At 41.9% G+C, this 16966-nt stretch overlaps 1 non-coding gene across 1 annotated transcript; it reads right to left on the bottom strand.

The window, feature by feature from the left end:
* Positions 1–9545: 9545 nt before the first annotated feature.
* Positions 9546–9620, bottom strand: Trnat-ugu (transfer RNA threonine (anticodon UGU)). Its single transcript has one exon. It is a non-coding gene; the product is annotated as a tRNA-Thr (tRNA).
* Positions 9621–16966: the final 7346 nt, after the last annotated feature.

The following is a 16966-nucleotide window of genomic DNA, read 5'->3' as shown; positions in this document are numbered from 1 at the left end:
AAGAAGGTCAATGGCCGAGAAGCCATATTTTTAACTATATATGACGGTAGTGCCTGTTCCCGAAAGAACATCGCTACGTCAAACGTGTAACTCGAAAGGGTGACTATCTAGAGAGGTGGCTGAAAAGTGTAGCTACCTGTTGCAAATAAAACATTTTTGATTTGCACTGTGGTTCCCTTTTCGCGATCGATCAGACCGTGATGAACAATAGTCCTCAGCACAACAGCAAGATGATAACAGAAGTAATGGCAAAACAAAATATATCAGTAACTTAGAAAAGAGTCTGAAAACAACCGCCCGAAATGGGACGTGCATACCACTGAAAGTTGGCTGTGAGCCTCAGGTAGAGTCTCCGTGCGTGAATTTGGACTGGGATATCGAGATGACCAGTTCCAGAAATATCAGGAGGGCCTCGCTGTGAGGTGTGGGTCTGGTAACGAAAACCTTTATTACTCCTGCACATATGTTAATGACCTTCAGCCTGACTTTCTTTCAATAGTGGAATGTAAATAATGTATTTTTTCGCAAGACAAATGAGCAGAAGTATTATTCTACGCTTCACGACAGCGAAAATGAGCTGTATTGAAAAGCTACGTTGTTTTCTGGGGAAAGTATAATCTATAATCATTCTTGTTACTTTTGTTAAGATAAAATTAAAATTTTTATTGGAATTGTGATTAGTTGTGTTTTGTGCATCCCCACTGGAGTCTTAACGTGTATAACCACCAGTTGGTGGTTTGACGCCAGGCTCACATGCACGACTTTGCTTGTCGTATTCTTTCTTTAAGGCCTTTTGTCCTCTCTTTCCTACTGTCTTTTGCAATTATTATTAACGTATGAGTTTGTTGGGGATATACCTCCAGTTACAGTGTGTGAATTCAGCTACTGGCCACGTCAAATTCGATTAATATCCGTGACTGTAAGTCTATTTTTTGTTAATTTCATTCAGTATAGACTTACTGAAAATCACTGTTTCTGAAGTTACACACCATTTGCCCATATTGTACCTGAAAAACTACGCGGATAGTAAGTGGTATTAAATACGGAAAAGAAGACGCAGTCGTTCACCTCGAAGGTGAGAAAACTGGTAAAAGTAGCTACACACATTTACCTCGAAATCTGTATTACAAAAGGACTGATGTAGTACAGCGGGTATAAAAGCAGAAGCATCCCATGAAATATTTAAAGAAAAGACGTTTGTGGTATCACAATCTCGATGGGTGCACGGATATGGTTCCTATAAAACTACATGTGGGGCATATCGATTTATATGACCAGATAATTGGACGCTGTGAAAGTCGTAAATCGGAGGACACCATGCAACAGAGATGTAGTGTTCGAGAATATTACTGAAGAAGCTATGGGCTACGTGCCAAACGAAGAATTATTGGAAGAGCATGGCGGTCACGAAAGAAAATTGCAGGTGTAATTAAACGTGGAGAGAAAAACAAGAATATCGGAAGATATCTCCACGGATGATGAAAGCATGTACGTGCCTACGCATCTTCTGGAAGTAAACAACAAGAACAAAGATTCACTTCGAACACCACTTCCCTAATTCCGGAATCGAATATGAGATGAAAAGAAAGAAGTAAATAATCGTGTTACATGTAATAAAATAACACTATTCCAAATCAGTCGCACAAACAGTTGACCACCTTTCTTTTATATCTAAAGACAAAAAAAAAACTCGAAGATAAATAACAGCTTTTTAAATAACCAGAATTGACTTATCAAAAATTTTGTCACGGTGTGATAAACGTCCAAGGTTTAAAACAAATTACAATAGGAGCGCCAAGATTCTGCTTAAACATAAAAAAATGTATGTACTGTAATTGGCTTATCATTAGTCAACTACCCCACAAAGCACTACTCTTAGGAATCAATATTTTACGAAGACTGTACGTTTTGTAAGAGCACCTTTTTAATAACCTGCAATTCCATAGCACGGACTTAATTGAATTTGCAGTTTTCACAACATCGCCAACAACATTTTTCAGCTCGCTAGGAGGAGGCTTTTACGCGAGACTTTATTTATAATGCAACAGGAAACTCATGACTCATGTGGAGCTACTTTCTTAATTTAGTTCAGTAGGCCTACAAAGTACCTTGGTAGTCGTGCAAGGAAGTGTCAGCTTACAAATCATAAGATATTACTTAAAAAAAAGAAAAAGAAGAGCCACCGAACAGCTACAACTTTCCAGCGAACTTTACTTGCAAACCGTTTCGGAAACAGTGTTTCTGCTTATGAGCTGGTGCCTTATAGTCACATCGTACCTGAGCTCTGACCACAATATGGAGTAGGTTTCCTCAGAAGTGGTATGAAGTTGTTCTGGCGCGTCGTAAGGCAGTGATAGTAGAAATATGCTTGCGTACTTGGCCTGCGAATAAAATTCAAATAAAAACTTTAGCTGTTCGATGAATCTATCTCACCTGCAAAATGGGCTATAGAACTGTCGACCTAGCCTAAACATCCACCACGTGTAATTACATTTGGTAGCTCTTCGTAGGTACGAAAAAATATCAAATTCCCCACTTGTTTTTTCTGCCTGATAAATTGCAAGTTATAGTTTTTATTGAGTTTCTTGGTTGAAAAGTCTTTTGAATAAATTTACAGCATATCCATCTCCAGAATCTATACTGAAAGTGTATGAAAGTAAATTATTAGCTTCTACTACATTAGGAGATAGAAACATAAGACAGTTGTTACAACTGCAACACAATATACCTCTCATTCTGATGCGGTACGTCGTCTTTTCGTTATAATTATTGTCATTTGTTTTTAACCTTCTAATGTAGCAGCTAGTAATTTACTTTCTTTCACTTTTATTGTAGATTCTTAGAATGCCTACTACATAGCCGAAACCGATAAATTTGTTCAAAAAACTTTGTGATTAAGACCATCAATATTACGTAATTCTGTTTAAATTGTTAAGTCCACCCACGGCTGACAGAAGAAGTTAACGTTCAGGCTGGAAGTAGGGAAGATCATATCGCTGTCAGGACATACAATATCCCGATATAACACGTTTACAAGCAAGTGCTATACAATTTTTTATTTCTGTCTTGAAGCGCATTGTAAAACAGGAACAAGTTCCGAATGGATGTTTCCAAACATTATGAGATACTAAAGTGGAAACAAAATAAAGTTACCTTAACCCGTATGTTGTGTGTGTGAAATCATAAGGGACTTAACTGCTAAGGTCATCAGTCCCTAAGCTTACACATTACTTAACCTAAATTATCTTAAGGACAAAAACACACACACCCATGCCCGAAGGAGGACTCGAACCTCCGCCGCGACCAGCCGCACAGTCCATGACTGCAGCGCCTTAGACCGCTTGGCTAATCCCGCGCGGCTAACCCATCTATTCTTAAAATAGTATACACTCTTGGTACTTCGGATCATAATGACCCCCCACCCCCCCCCCCCAATATGCAAAACTCCATGAGACTGTATGAAGAAAATATTATTGTATGAAATTTAACATAAAGTAATAGTGGTACTGATCAAAATTCGAGCAAAGAAACGCAGATATCTCTCTTTTAAAATCAAAGACTATTTCGTGACAATATACTGACGGGAAAAAGTCACAGCGTCAAAAATTAATTAAGATAGAGTAATGAAATTTCTGGAATACATTTGTCTAGGTAAGATATTTAAGTGATTAACATTGCAAGATCACAGGTTGTTGTAAGTGCAAGATAAACCACAGTAAATGACAAATTCTGGTTCATTAAAAACCGGTGTATCTGCCAGAATGTTGAATTCAAGCATGCAAACGTTCATTATCGTGCTGTACAGATGCTGGATGTCAGGTTGAGGGCTGGAGTTCCAATTGTGATGCTCTTGACCGATCAGTACCGGGACGGCTAATGCTGTTTGTGGATGACGCTGTCGGAGTCGCCAATGATGTACCATATATGTACGACTAGAGACCGATCTGGTGATCGCACAGGCCAAGGCAACATGTCAACACTCGACATGTCAACATTCATTAGCGCAGGGCCAGTCACGGTGGGTCAAGATTCACGCGTGCGGCGTGTGCGGGCCGTGTGCGAGCCAAGACCCGGCCTCCCATTTGTTTGTGGTACCGAGGACGTATGGTGAATGTTTGGACAAAAAGATGCAGCCTAACAACCTATCGTCACAATCTTTCAAAATGAATGGGAATGACAGAAGAGAGGGATGAGAATTTTCAGTTCTCATAAATTATGGGCACTGCTTATTTACTATTAACCGACATTACAGTACCATGCAGAAAGAATTTAAAGAGTTAACTGACAATCAGCTTGCGAAATATTACAACTATCGGCAGACGGGATTCATTGTTCTGTACATCAACAAGCTTTTTATGCTAAATTTTCAGGCGTGGAGCACGTACGAAAACTCAAATTTTTGAAGTCGCACGCATTGTTCCATTGCCAGTTGCAATAGTTTTTAATGGAACTGAACGAAGAGTATGAAGACTTCATGTCCTACTGCAAAGTACGTTGGATAAGCCGAGGGAAATGCCTGGAACGATTTCTCGATTTAAAACTCATTATTATTGGATTTATGAAGAAAAAGGAATGAAGCAGCGAACATTAGGATTGGATTGCAGACTTCGCATTTTAAGTGGACTTGGATTGCACACTGCCCGCAGTAAGACACTGTAAGATAACTTATTTATAATTTGATGGGGATGCATGTAAAAAGAAAATCGCTTTGCGGAAGGAATACATTTCATTTTGGTAAAGACAGTCCAGTTCCCTAAGCTCACATTGAGTTAAAGAAAACGCGAGGTTTGAAGAGTTCATTGTGGCCTTCAACGAATTACAAGGTTAGTTTTATAAAGGTTTTGAGGACACTGTCAATCTTGAGTCTGTTGTCGAGCTGTTTTCAAAAGCGTTTGCCGGTCCAGTAGAAAACGCCCTTGTGCCTGTGCAGATGTAACTGTTTGACCTACAGTGTAATTCCAGCTGTAATGACAAATCTTTTAACGTTAAAACTGTCCTTGATATCTACACTGCTTTCCAAAGGTAGAGTTTCCAAGGCCTTACAATGTGGTTGCAAAAGTGTTACAATATTTCGATCGACATAATTGTGTGAACGATCTTCTATCGATTATCAAACTAAGTAAGTCACGAGTACGTGGCAACTTGAATGACAAAACCTGTGAAATTTTTTGCGCCAGTAAGAAGTAAGTCAGCTAGCATTGTGGGGGGGGGGGGGGGAGGGGGAGTAATCAGCAGCGTGACGGAGCGTTTTGGCACTCGTGCCCGGGCACGAACCGCAACCCGAGATCTTGGCTGTCCCTGACTGTAGAGCATGTTGTGTTACAGTAGCGGTGTATGGCCGAGCGTTATCCTGTGGGAAAATAACTCCTGGAATGTTGTTTATGAATGGCAGCACAACAGCTCGAATCACTAGACAAACGAACAAATATGCGGTTAGGATGCATGGGATGACCATGAGAGTGCTCCTGCTGTCATACGAAATCGTACCCCAGACCATAACTCCTGGTATAGATCCAGCGTGTCTAGCACGCAGACAGTTTGGTTGCAGGCCCTCAACTGGCCTCCTGCTGACCAAGACACAGCCGTCACTGGCACCGAGGCAAAAGCAGTTTTCGTCAGGGGATCTCCACCCTGCACTCTAATGAACTCTCGCTTGACACCACTGAAGTCACAAATGACGGTGGTTTTGGATCAGGGACGCTACAGGGAGCAGTCCTTGCAGTAACCGATTTTTAACAGCTCGTTGTGCCACCGTGGTATCAGCTGTTGCTCAGACTGCTGCTGGAGATGCAGTGCGGTCCGCCACAGCCAGACGCCTAACACGATGGTCTTGCCTATCGGTTGTACTACATGGCCGTCCAGAGTAGGGTTTTCTTGTAACTGTAAATTCTCGTGAACACAGCTGTCTGTAATTATTTACAGTGGCGACATTCCTGCCAAGTCTTTTTGCAATATCGAAAGAACAGGCACCATGCATTCATACAAGTGATTCACCTCAATAGGCAACGAATTGTGCGGATAGAAATGCCTTGTGGCTAGGGCCTCCCGTCGGGTAGACCGTTCGCCTGGTGCAAGGTGCAAGTCTTTCGAGTTGACGCCACTTCGGCGACTTCAGTGTCCATGAGGATGAAATGATGATGATAAGTACAACACAACACCCAGTCTCTGAGTGGAGAAAATCTCTGACCCAACTGGGAATCGATCCCCGGTCGTTAGGTATGACATTCTGTCTCTCTGACCACTCAGCTACCTGGGGCGGACTAATTGTGCGGATGCGGATGCAGTAATCTCACAGTAGCAAGAGTGAAGAACATGCAGATAGGTGGCTCTGGGTGGGAATGTGGGTTGGCTGGGAGGCGAGCGGAGACGGCGAAGTTGGGATAAAAACTGTGTGCAGGTGGCGCAATGATTAATGCAACTGTTAGTAATCAGGAAATCCTGGGTTCCAGTCCCGGTCTGGCACACATTTTCACTCGTCACCAATGATTCCGCATAAATTCCCGATGCAGTTGACATCAATAGTTCCTACCCTTTCCTTTCTTTTCTCCCGCCTTCACCTTCAAGCTACATAACATGTGCCACAGCTGCGGATATCGCGTGGTGTCTATCCTTCGGACATGAGGAAAGAACAGACACCACGCATTCTTGTAAGAGCATCTATTGTTGCAAAAGCAAGCAGTTATCACTATCGTTATGGAATATGTATGTATGTGGATTACGATATAGTGGAACGTGACGCTCAATGAAAGAAGTGTAGAAACTAGTATTAAAAGCAATCGGAACATTATGACCCAAGGAACATAAATTTAACAATTTCAACTACACACAACAGAATAATGTTTTTTCAACAATTCAGTTTTTTATGATGTATTTACGAATAGAAACAAATTCATAAATTTACAAGCACCAGACATCACTTTTAAATTAGTACAACGAGAGTTTCAATGTACACAGACTTAGCAAACGTCATGGAATAGGCACGTAAATTGCGAGGGGCCTCCTTTGGCCCTGCGGACTGCAGTGAGACGCCGTGGAAGTGAGTCTAAAAGTCCGTGGTACTCCTCGAAGTAGGTGAAACCAAATCGTTTGCAGATCAACAACCAATTCTAGTCCGTTCGTGTGTGCAGGATCCACTGCACGCAGCATGCATTCCTTTACATCCCAGATAGGCTCGATGGGGTTAAAATCTGGGCTATGGGGTAGCCATCTCAGTCTTTGGACCTCCTCTGCATGATCGTGAAACCATTTCCGGACGATGTGGAACAGATGTTATCATTTTGAATCACGCAGAGCCGTCTGGGTGCTGGAAGGCCAAAATTGGATGGAGATGGTTCCTGAGCAGCTCAACATACCACGCACCATTCAAAGTCCCTTTCAGAACAACTAGGGAGTCGATTCCATGATAGGAAAATTCACCCCAGACAATAATAGAGACACCACCCGTCGGTCCACAGCTCCTTGGCAGACGGAATCTATCGATTCTTGAGGTCTGCACCACACACGGTGCCTCCCATCGGTATGGTGCAGTTGAAATCGTGATTCCTTCGACCATATCACGTTACACCACTGTCCAGTGTCCATTCTCGGTGACTGGTGACAAATGCCGGCCGTTGTGCTCGATGACGTTGCGTTAACAGTGGCACCCGTGTGCGGCACCAGCTGCCATTCTCCATGTAACTCATGTTCCTACAGATTGTCCACTGGCAGACGTGCCTAGCACCTCCAGTTTTGAATTGAGCCGTAATTTGTTGCACTCTTGCCCTTCTGACACCACTGATGACCGTGTAAGATGTCGCCGGCCACCGTTATCGAAGGTGGTTGGACGGCCAGTAGTTCGTCTATCGCGGTGTGTGACACCCTCTTTCAGCCATTCACGATACACCTAGGACACGGTTGAAAGCGTGGAGCCAAATTCCTGCGCCGAAATCGAGATTCCCATCCTTTGGGCACCGAACAGCATACCCCGTTGTAAGGCGTCATCTCACGACAACGTTGCATGTTACTCAAATCACGTGCACAACCTTTTCTCACAAGGTCTCCTATAGAACTGCAGCTGGCTTAGGGCGAGTGTGGTGCGCATAAAACACACCTGTGCCATCTGTGCCCCAATTTCCCAAGACATTTGCTACGTCAGTATACATCAAAGAGGTTGACCTTTGACACATTTTCTAACAATATTGTATCAGTTTGTTCTTTACTGTGCATTCTTGATCTCACTTCAATTTTCTTCATTTCTGGTTTCGTTTTCTGCTTTTCCTTCATACGTCGGCATTTAACGTTTTATCCTCTGCTGGAAACCGATATGAATTCACGAAATGTGCAGAGTTCTTCGAACCAAATGAGGTAAAACTCATGAATAAAGGCTTAGGAAATTCGTTTCTTCTAATAAAAGTTTCGTTGTTGTTAAAATAAAATTACTTGCGCATTAATTCCTGTCATATTGATCATTCCATTTGGCCAATGGTACACATTTCTTGCAAACGCTGGACGAAGGGGTGAACTTATTCGTCTTGTCGACTCCAAATTTAGTGACCTTATAAAATAATACAGGCATGGGGTGTGTTTATCATCAGTGTCATCATCTACTGAGTTATTATGCCTGTTGCCATGAGCCTACGCATTCCTTCTTTAGAAACATAGGAAAAGAGAGTACAGCCTTTCTGGTAGCCAAACAGGGAACTGCGAACATTCCTTTTGAACCTCACGCTTGTATTTCTTCACTGTCCCTACACAAAAAAAGATAGTTTTTTCCTAACTCTTCCATGAAGCCAATACCGGTAAACCTGCTGGTTGCCGTCAGAATTTGACCTGACTTATAAAAAAATTGACGCATACTCACATCAAAATGTTTGTTGCTTACGTGGTATAAGTCTTCTGATTGAAACCCAGTGTATCTTTCTAAATTATTGGAGTAAAATACCTTGGGCCTCCCAAGTGCATATATCTCAATGCCATATTTGTTTGAGTTGTTGGCGACAGCTGCACCTTCCACAGAACACTTCCACATCTACTGTAACATTTTCTCCGAGAGTGCAGTAGACATTACAGTTTTTACAAATACAGAAAATATTTCTTAAATCTCCGTTATCTTCTCCAGTCGACTCCTTTCATTGCGAGTCACACGACGGACACCTTATGATGAATTTGGAACGTTTTATATACATTAAGAGACGAAATTTGTCAGTTCCCCGAAGTTCTTCCAAACTTTGTCTGTTACTTTTGTTAATGCCAATAACAAGAGGCCTGTAAGACTTCAGTAACGCCTCTCGCCCTTAAGTGAAGCTCTGACGCTATCAGTGTACTGATTCTATACAGGTATGTTATGAACAAAATGTCGTCACCTACGTTGAAACTCAAGAATTCTAAGGCTTTCTCCCTGCTTTCACCGCACCTGTATGTCCAGGTAGCTTTCGAATAATATGTGGGCCTTGAAATATATTCTCTGTAAAGGTCCAACATTATTCTATTGTAATTAGAATTATATATTAATACCTTCAGCTGCTGACGGGCGTTGATATATATCAATGGGGACAGGTGAAAATGTGTGTCCCGACCGGGACTCGAACCCGGGATCTCCAGCTTACATGGCAGACGCTCTAGCCATCTGAGCCACCGAGGGCACAGAGAATAGTGTGACTGCAGGGACTATGTGTCACAAGCCTCCCGCGAGATCCATACTCACTTTATATGTCCACACACTACATTCGTAATGTCCCTACCCAACACACTCATTACTCGTGGAAGACATTCTTACCAAACGCAAGAGTTCGGGTGATATGTTATAAGCAGGCTGTTTAGGTTTTTATGTTGGTAACGCCACGTAGCGCTCTGTATGAAAATCACTGACTGTGCTGTGTGCAGTCTGTGGCTGGTTGGCATTGTTGCAATATTCGCTATTGTAGTGTTGGGCAGTTGGATGTGAACAGCGCGTAGCGTTGCGCAGTTGGATGTGAGCCGCCAGCAGTGGTGGATATGGGGAGAGAGATGGCGGAGTTTTGAGAGCGGATGATCTGGACGTGTGTCCATCAGACAGTAAATTTGTAAGACAGGATGTCATGAACTGATATATATATTATGACTTTTGAACACTATTAAGGTAAATACATTGTTTGTTATCTATCAAAATCTTTCATTTGGTAAGTATGCCTATCAGTAGTTAGTGCCTTCAGTAGTTAGAATCTTTTATTTAACTGGCAGTATTGGCGCTCGCTGTATTGCAGTAGTTCGAGTAACGAAGATTTTTGTGAGGTAAGTGATTCATGAAAGGTATACGTTATTGTTAGTCAGGGCCATTCTTTTGTAGATATTATTGAAAGTCAGATTGCGTTGCGCTAAAAATATTGTGTCAGTTTAGTGTTGATCAGAATAGATAAAGAGCGAAATGTCTGAGTACGTTCAGTTCTGCTCAGCTGTTTGAAAATCAAATAATGTAACAGGTTTATCAGCACTGTAATTCATAAATTTTCCAAAGGGGTATTTCAATGTGTGCATTCGCACAGAAGAAGAAGGTCATGGCCGGTATTGCCAGAACTTACACTCCTGGAAATGGAAAAAAGAACACATTGACACCGGTGTGTCAGACCCACCATACTACCCACCGAACACTGCGAGAGGGCTGTACAAGCAATGATCACACGCACGGCACAGCGGACACACCAGGAACCGCGGTGTTGGCCACGAACGCTGGTCCAACTGAGGCGCCAGGTGGAAATGGCATGGCAAGCCGTTCCACAGGACTACATCCAGCATCTCTACGATCGTCTCCATGAGAGAATAGCAGCCTGCATTGCTGCGAAAGGTGGATATACACTGTACTAGTGCCGACATTGTGCATGCTCTGTTGCCTGTGTCTATGTGCCTGTGGTTCTGTCAGTGTGATCATGTGATGTATCTGACCCCAGGAATGTGTCAATAAAGTTTCCCCTTCCTGGGACAATGAATTCACGGTGTTCTTATTTCAATTTCCAGGAGTGTATATCCATATAAGTATACGTTATTCCATTGTGTCTCTTTCTACTTTCCGTTACTTTCCGTTACACTAACGTTTGTTACCTTAAGTGTCATCTTCCTCTGTTCAGAATCTTTCCGCCAAACTCCTTCTACATCGTAAGAATTAACTTTATCTTTATCTTCAATTTCCTCTTGACTTCATTATTACACTCTTGAAAAATCATATTTTGACTTTCATCAAAATTTTTGGGCTGAGCAGATTATATGTCCTATTGAAACGTTCCATGATCAAGTGAATCCCAATCTTAAATAACAAAATTTCTATAAAACAACGCATTCATACTCGGCGTATCAATTTCATACTTGATATCAGACAACTATAACAAATGATCAATATATTGGAAACGGAAATAAATGCATTTTACATTCGAAAGCAGTTTTTTACTGCTTATGAAGTTATGTTGAAAACAAAATAAATCCGCAGTTGAAAAAAATGCGGGTGTTCAGAGACATGCTGACACGAAGATTACGGCCTCCGGAGTTTTGTGGACGTAGCCGGTTCACGAAAGGGTTTAGCTGGTCCGAAAGGATGGGTATCCTTCACCCTCCCCTCTCTCCCACCCGCCTCTCGGCGGGTACTTTGCTACCCTCCCCCACTCCTTAGCAATGGTGTGTGCGTCACGCTCGCGGAAACACAGATCCATATGCTTATTTTGCTTCTGAAGAAAGGGCAGGAGACGTGGTGGTGTTTAACACGACAAAGGTAAACTTTTCAAATAAAAATCCACGTTTTGTAGTATATACATAAGCAGAAGGTACTGTTTGGCCTCAGGATTCGCCTATCATTGCACATATGTCTGCGTACTAAACAAGAACCTTGTTTCCAGTTTCAGTTGTTTGAAAAGTATTTTAATGTAAAGTTTTAGGCAAGTTTACACAATAATAATTATGTTTAACATTCCAGAATTTGGTTCGTAAATGATTCTGTTGGACACAGCTTCTATTATAAGTATTAACATAGATCTTCACGCCATACAAAATAATCACAAAACACAAAAAAATTGTAGCTTTACTTTTCTGTAATTAACTAAAAACATTATTACGTGACACATATAATTGTTTTCCAGCTTTTCGCGACAGTCATGCTGCTGCCATGTGGTGATATTATAACACTAAATATCACTCAAATGTCCTTCCTGTCGCCAGAAATTTCAGTTACTCCTAACCTTTTTCCAACTCCCAACCTTTTTTCAACGGCAATTTCCCCTCTAATTACCATGTCTTCATGCTCCATTCTGTGTCGTGACATCACTAATAATTTTTCATCAGCTGTAAGAGATACCGAATTTCAGTGAGCAAATTAACATGCTATAATTTTCCTCAGCTATTCACTTAGCCGTTTCTTTTCTTTTGTTACTCTTTTTGACAGTCATAGTTAATAAAATACTAGTGGCAAATGCTTAACTGTATTTCGACACCTTGGCTTCTTGAAATGGCGTTTCCAAATGAAAGTACTGACCTAACTATTGATGATGTGATGGCTTCAGTACGTTGGGAAGAGTGACGGTATAGTATTGGTAATAAGTACAGAAAGTGAGCAGGCTCGTTATGTACTGGCGGTCTCAGGAAAGATGCGGACACGACTGCTTGAAATCAGTGACTTGTCGACGCCGTTAGCTCGATGAAAGCCTTCCCTTCGTTCCGAGACATGGGTGACCGCTGCACAGATAGTGTCTGCAAATCCTCCGGAAAACCTAGCTATCCGCATATGTACTTGTAAGCATATCTCCGGTATTCAAAACGGAAACGGGTGCCGTGTATCAAATTAAGTAATAAGCACACATCTTGACGACAGAGCCGTCGCTCTGAAACACACAACAATCAAAAGGGTTCGTAGAGAAAAGCTACTAGCTAGAAAACGCCATTTCTGTCCATTGTTGATAAATAATTGACAGAAAATTTTGACGTTTATCATTTCCATCGCCCAGACCCGACGGAAGGTTTATCAAAACATATTTGCTGTTGTTCTAAACTGCGAAATATACAAAAAGTCGTCAGTCCTCATTGAAACACACAATTTCAGTTAGTTATAAGCGCAAAATTTTCAGAATGAATCGAGCACTCTGCAGCAGAACGTACGCAGTTTTGAAAATTATTAGCAGATTACAACTTCGTGCCGACCGGGACTCGATCAGAGAAACTTGCCTGACAAGAGCAGTGATTTTATCCGGCCGGAGTGGCCGTGCGGTTCTAAGCGCGTCAGTTTGGAACCGCGTGACCGCTACGGTCGCAGGTTCGAATCCTGCCTCGGGCATGGATGTGTGTGATGTCCTTAGATTAGTTAGGTTTAAGTAGTTCTAAGTTCTAGGGGACTGATGACCTCAGTAGTTAAGTCCCATAGTGCTCAGAGCCATTTGAACCATTTTTGAGCAGTGATTTTATAATCTATCTAGGCAGCTCTCAGGAAAAGGAAAAAATATGGTGCAGTCAGGTGTTTTTCTTTCAAGAAAATGGTTTAAAAGTCTGTATTAAAAAACTAAACTATGCCCGAACAGGCCATTAAGCCCCAATCGTACCGACTGGCCGCCGTGTCATCCTTAGGAGGAGGCTTTACTGGATGCGGATACGGAGAGGCATGTAGTCAGCTCACCGCTCTGCTAGCAGCACGTCAGTTTACGAGACCGCAGCTGCTACTGCTCAATCAAGTAGCTCCTCAGTTGGCCTCACAAGGGGTGAGTGCACCCCACTTGCCAACAATGCTGGGCAGACCGGATGGTCAACCATCCAAGTGCTTGCAGTTAATAGAAGGTTTGAAATAGGTCATACTAAAGTAAGATACGCTTTTAGAAACCCAGATTTAAATTGAATAACATTGCAGATGTGCACTCTGATTGTATTTTTGGTTAATTATTGCAAACTAAAACAAACAATTACAAAAGGTACTTAATTAAAGAGATGGGATACAGGAAAGTTAGAACAACCAGAAATAGTCGGGAGTTCCACAAACAGCAGTAGGCAACGAGTAACTGAGACAGAGGAAATGTGAAGCAGGAATGAGTAGCTTCGAAGGATAAAAGCAGAAAGAAACTATTAAAAAAGACTTCGGCCAACATAAATCATTGAATCAGACAAGAGGTATTAAATCAGATTGGAAAATATGGAAATGCAGTAAATGTGACATGCAAATTGATGTCCAGGATCTCAACACTGAAATTGCTGGGATGTACAAGAGGCAAAGCAGAAAAGGCTAGTGGAGCTATTTAACTCTGTAGCAGCACATGTGTTCATAGGAGAAACACATGCCACTTGTAGGAAACCATTGAAGAAGAGGGAATCGACTCTATGAAAATCAAGAGCTCGCCGGCCGGTGTGGCCGTGCGGTTCTAGGCCTTCAGTCTGGAACCGCGTGACCGCTACGGTCACAGGTTCGAATCCTGTCTCGGGCATGGATGTGTGTGATGTCCTTAGGTTAGTTAGGTTTAAGTAGTTCTAAGTTCTAGGGGAATGATGACCACAGATGTTAAGTCCCTTAGCGCTCAGAGCCATTTGAACCATTTTGAATCAAGAGCTCAGAGGGAAAAGTATATAGCAAAGGAATCTGACAGTTGGAAGAAGGTATGTAAAAATGGTATTTAACGGGACGAAAATTGATGACAACAACATGGAAATACAAGAGGAAGTGAATTAACAAGAGATTAGGGATGTGAAAGAGCCGTTTGACTGAAAGATCTAAGACAAAATAAATTACATAAAGTAGCGATTTCTTCAGAATTACTAATTTCCTTTGGCGATCCTACCATGACAGAAACCTTCCATGAAGTATACAGGACATATAAACAGGTTTGTGTACTGATCCTGATGGGTCATTCAGTACTGGCAGACTGCCATTTCATCCTGTGCCATATCCGTCATTCGACGGATATGTGGAGAAGCACGGGGTCAGTCAGCGGTCTTTTTTTCGTTGCTATCTTCCCAGACGCATGAGTCGCTGGGTTTCACGCAAGTAACTCCATATTGGCAGCGTGAGACTGAGTTCTCCGACTGAGGAAATACTGTTAACAGTACTGGGTATTAAAACTGGTCGCTCCGCACAGCATCAGATATGCTGACCACTCAGCTACAGCGCCGGACATGTATGAGAAGCGAAGCAGGTGAAATACCCTCAGGTTTCAAGAAGGCTGTACGAAGTCGTGCTGAAAAGTAATGCCTCAAAATCTTTTATTCTGTTCTCAGTATCGGTTGTGGTATTGCATGGCATGGATATTATTTGGTCGACCTTCCTGCTTTGTTGACGATGTTGCAACCTTCTTCCGCTAGATAGCTCCGAATTGTAACGTGTAACATGGCAGACAGTAGATAAGAAACAGCGTGTTGTAATTCCTCAGAAAACTGGAAGCACGAATACGAAGCGTTCGTCCACAAGAGAACCACGTTCTCCTTCAGCATGACAATGCCCGACCACACACGAGTGCTGTGATATCTGCAACAATACGACATATTGAATTCACTGACACTGAACATCCTCTCAATGTTCCAACTTGGCCATCCGATTTTCATGTGTTTCCAAAAATTAAAGATCACCTTTATGAACTTCAGTTTGTTAGTGATGAAGCGGTGCGAGAGGATTTGAGGTTGTGACTTAGTCAACGAAGTCAAGCATTTTACAGTGACGGTATCAACAAACTGGTCTCCGTTTGGGAGAAACGTTCTCGTCGCCCAGGTGACAACGTTGAGGAATAAATATGTAAACATGAAGAATAAAGTTGCAGAATGTTAATAAAGTTTATTTCACTTAAAAGGCGTTAAAAATATTCACATCCAAAATTCGGAGGCATTACCCTTCCGAAAGTGTTCGTGTAAAAACCAGTACCGAAAACGCTCGGCGCTCACAGATGTATTACCGAACCATGAGCTCGATAACAAGTTAGCAAAAGACTAACACATCTTTTCTGCAGAAGGATGGAATGACTCGTAGAAGCCGCCTTGGGGAAAGGTCAATTACGACTCCACAGAAGTGTAGGAACGTTCAAGGTAATACCGCCCTACGATTTGTAAGATCGATTAAAAATACGAATCCCACATTTATAGCATTTTTAGATTTAGAAGAAGCTTTTCACAATATTGATTGACAGACAGCATCTGAAATCCTGGAGTTAACAGAGACAAAGCCCAGGGAGTGGGAGGTTGTCTACAACATCTACGGAACCTAAACTGCAGTTAAGGGTTGAAGAACGCGAAAGGACGGCAACAGTTGCTAAGGGCGTGGAACATAGTTGTACCCTATTCGGTCTGTACACTGAATAAGCTGTCAGTTAAGGCGAAATTTGCAAAGCGAATTAAAGTTCAGAGAGAAGAAATTAAAATTTTAGTATAGGTTCACAGAAACAACTGTTATCAATCTCATTTTGTGGTGCTTCTATTTTTATTTTCTATGGCCTGCTTCGAAGAGCCTTGCGACTCCACATCAGATGGCATACATCATGGATAAAAGTTCAGCAGGACGCGGTGGCCTTGCGGTTCTAGGCGCTTCAGTCCGGAACCGTGCGACTGCTACGGTCGCAGGTTCGAATCTTGCCTCGGGCAGGGATGTGTGTGATGTCCTTAGGTTAGTTAGGTTTAAGTAGTTCGAAGTTCTAGGGGACTGATGACCTTAGATTTTAAGTCCCATAGTGCTCAGAGCCATTTAAACCATTTGATAAAAGTTCTAAAACTTTTAATGGTGTCTGATGACAATTGAAAACTGTAAGAGACGGCAATGAATTTGGGAAGTCAACTGAACGGAATACATTTTGTCTTCAAAAGATATTGTAAGGTTAATATAAATAAAAATCACGATCATTTGATGCTGCCTCTCTATATGACCTCAAATAAAATCTGAAACCATTCGTGAACGTTATAAAGTTCTTATTAGCAACTTCAGCGGCTTTTCTTTTATTAAATAAATAAAAGTTTTAAAAACGTAAAGGAGTGAAGTCGAATTGAGTCAGGTGGTACTGAAATAACTATATTAGGAAAC

The sequence above is a fragment of the Schistocerca cancellata genome, chromosome 2 (genome assembly GCF_023864275.1).
Source record: "Schistocerca cancellata isolate TAMUIC-IGC-003103 chromosome 2, iqSchCanc2.1, whole genome shotgun sequence".
Taxonomy (NCBI): Eukaryota; Metazoa; Arthropoda; class Insecta; order Orthoptera; family Acrididae; genus Schistocerca; species Schistocerca cancellata.
This window is presented reverse-complemented; position numbering and strand designations above follow the sequence as displayed.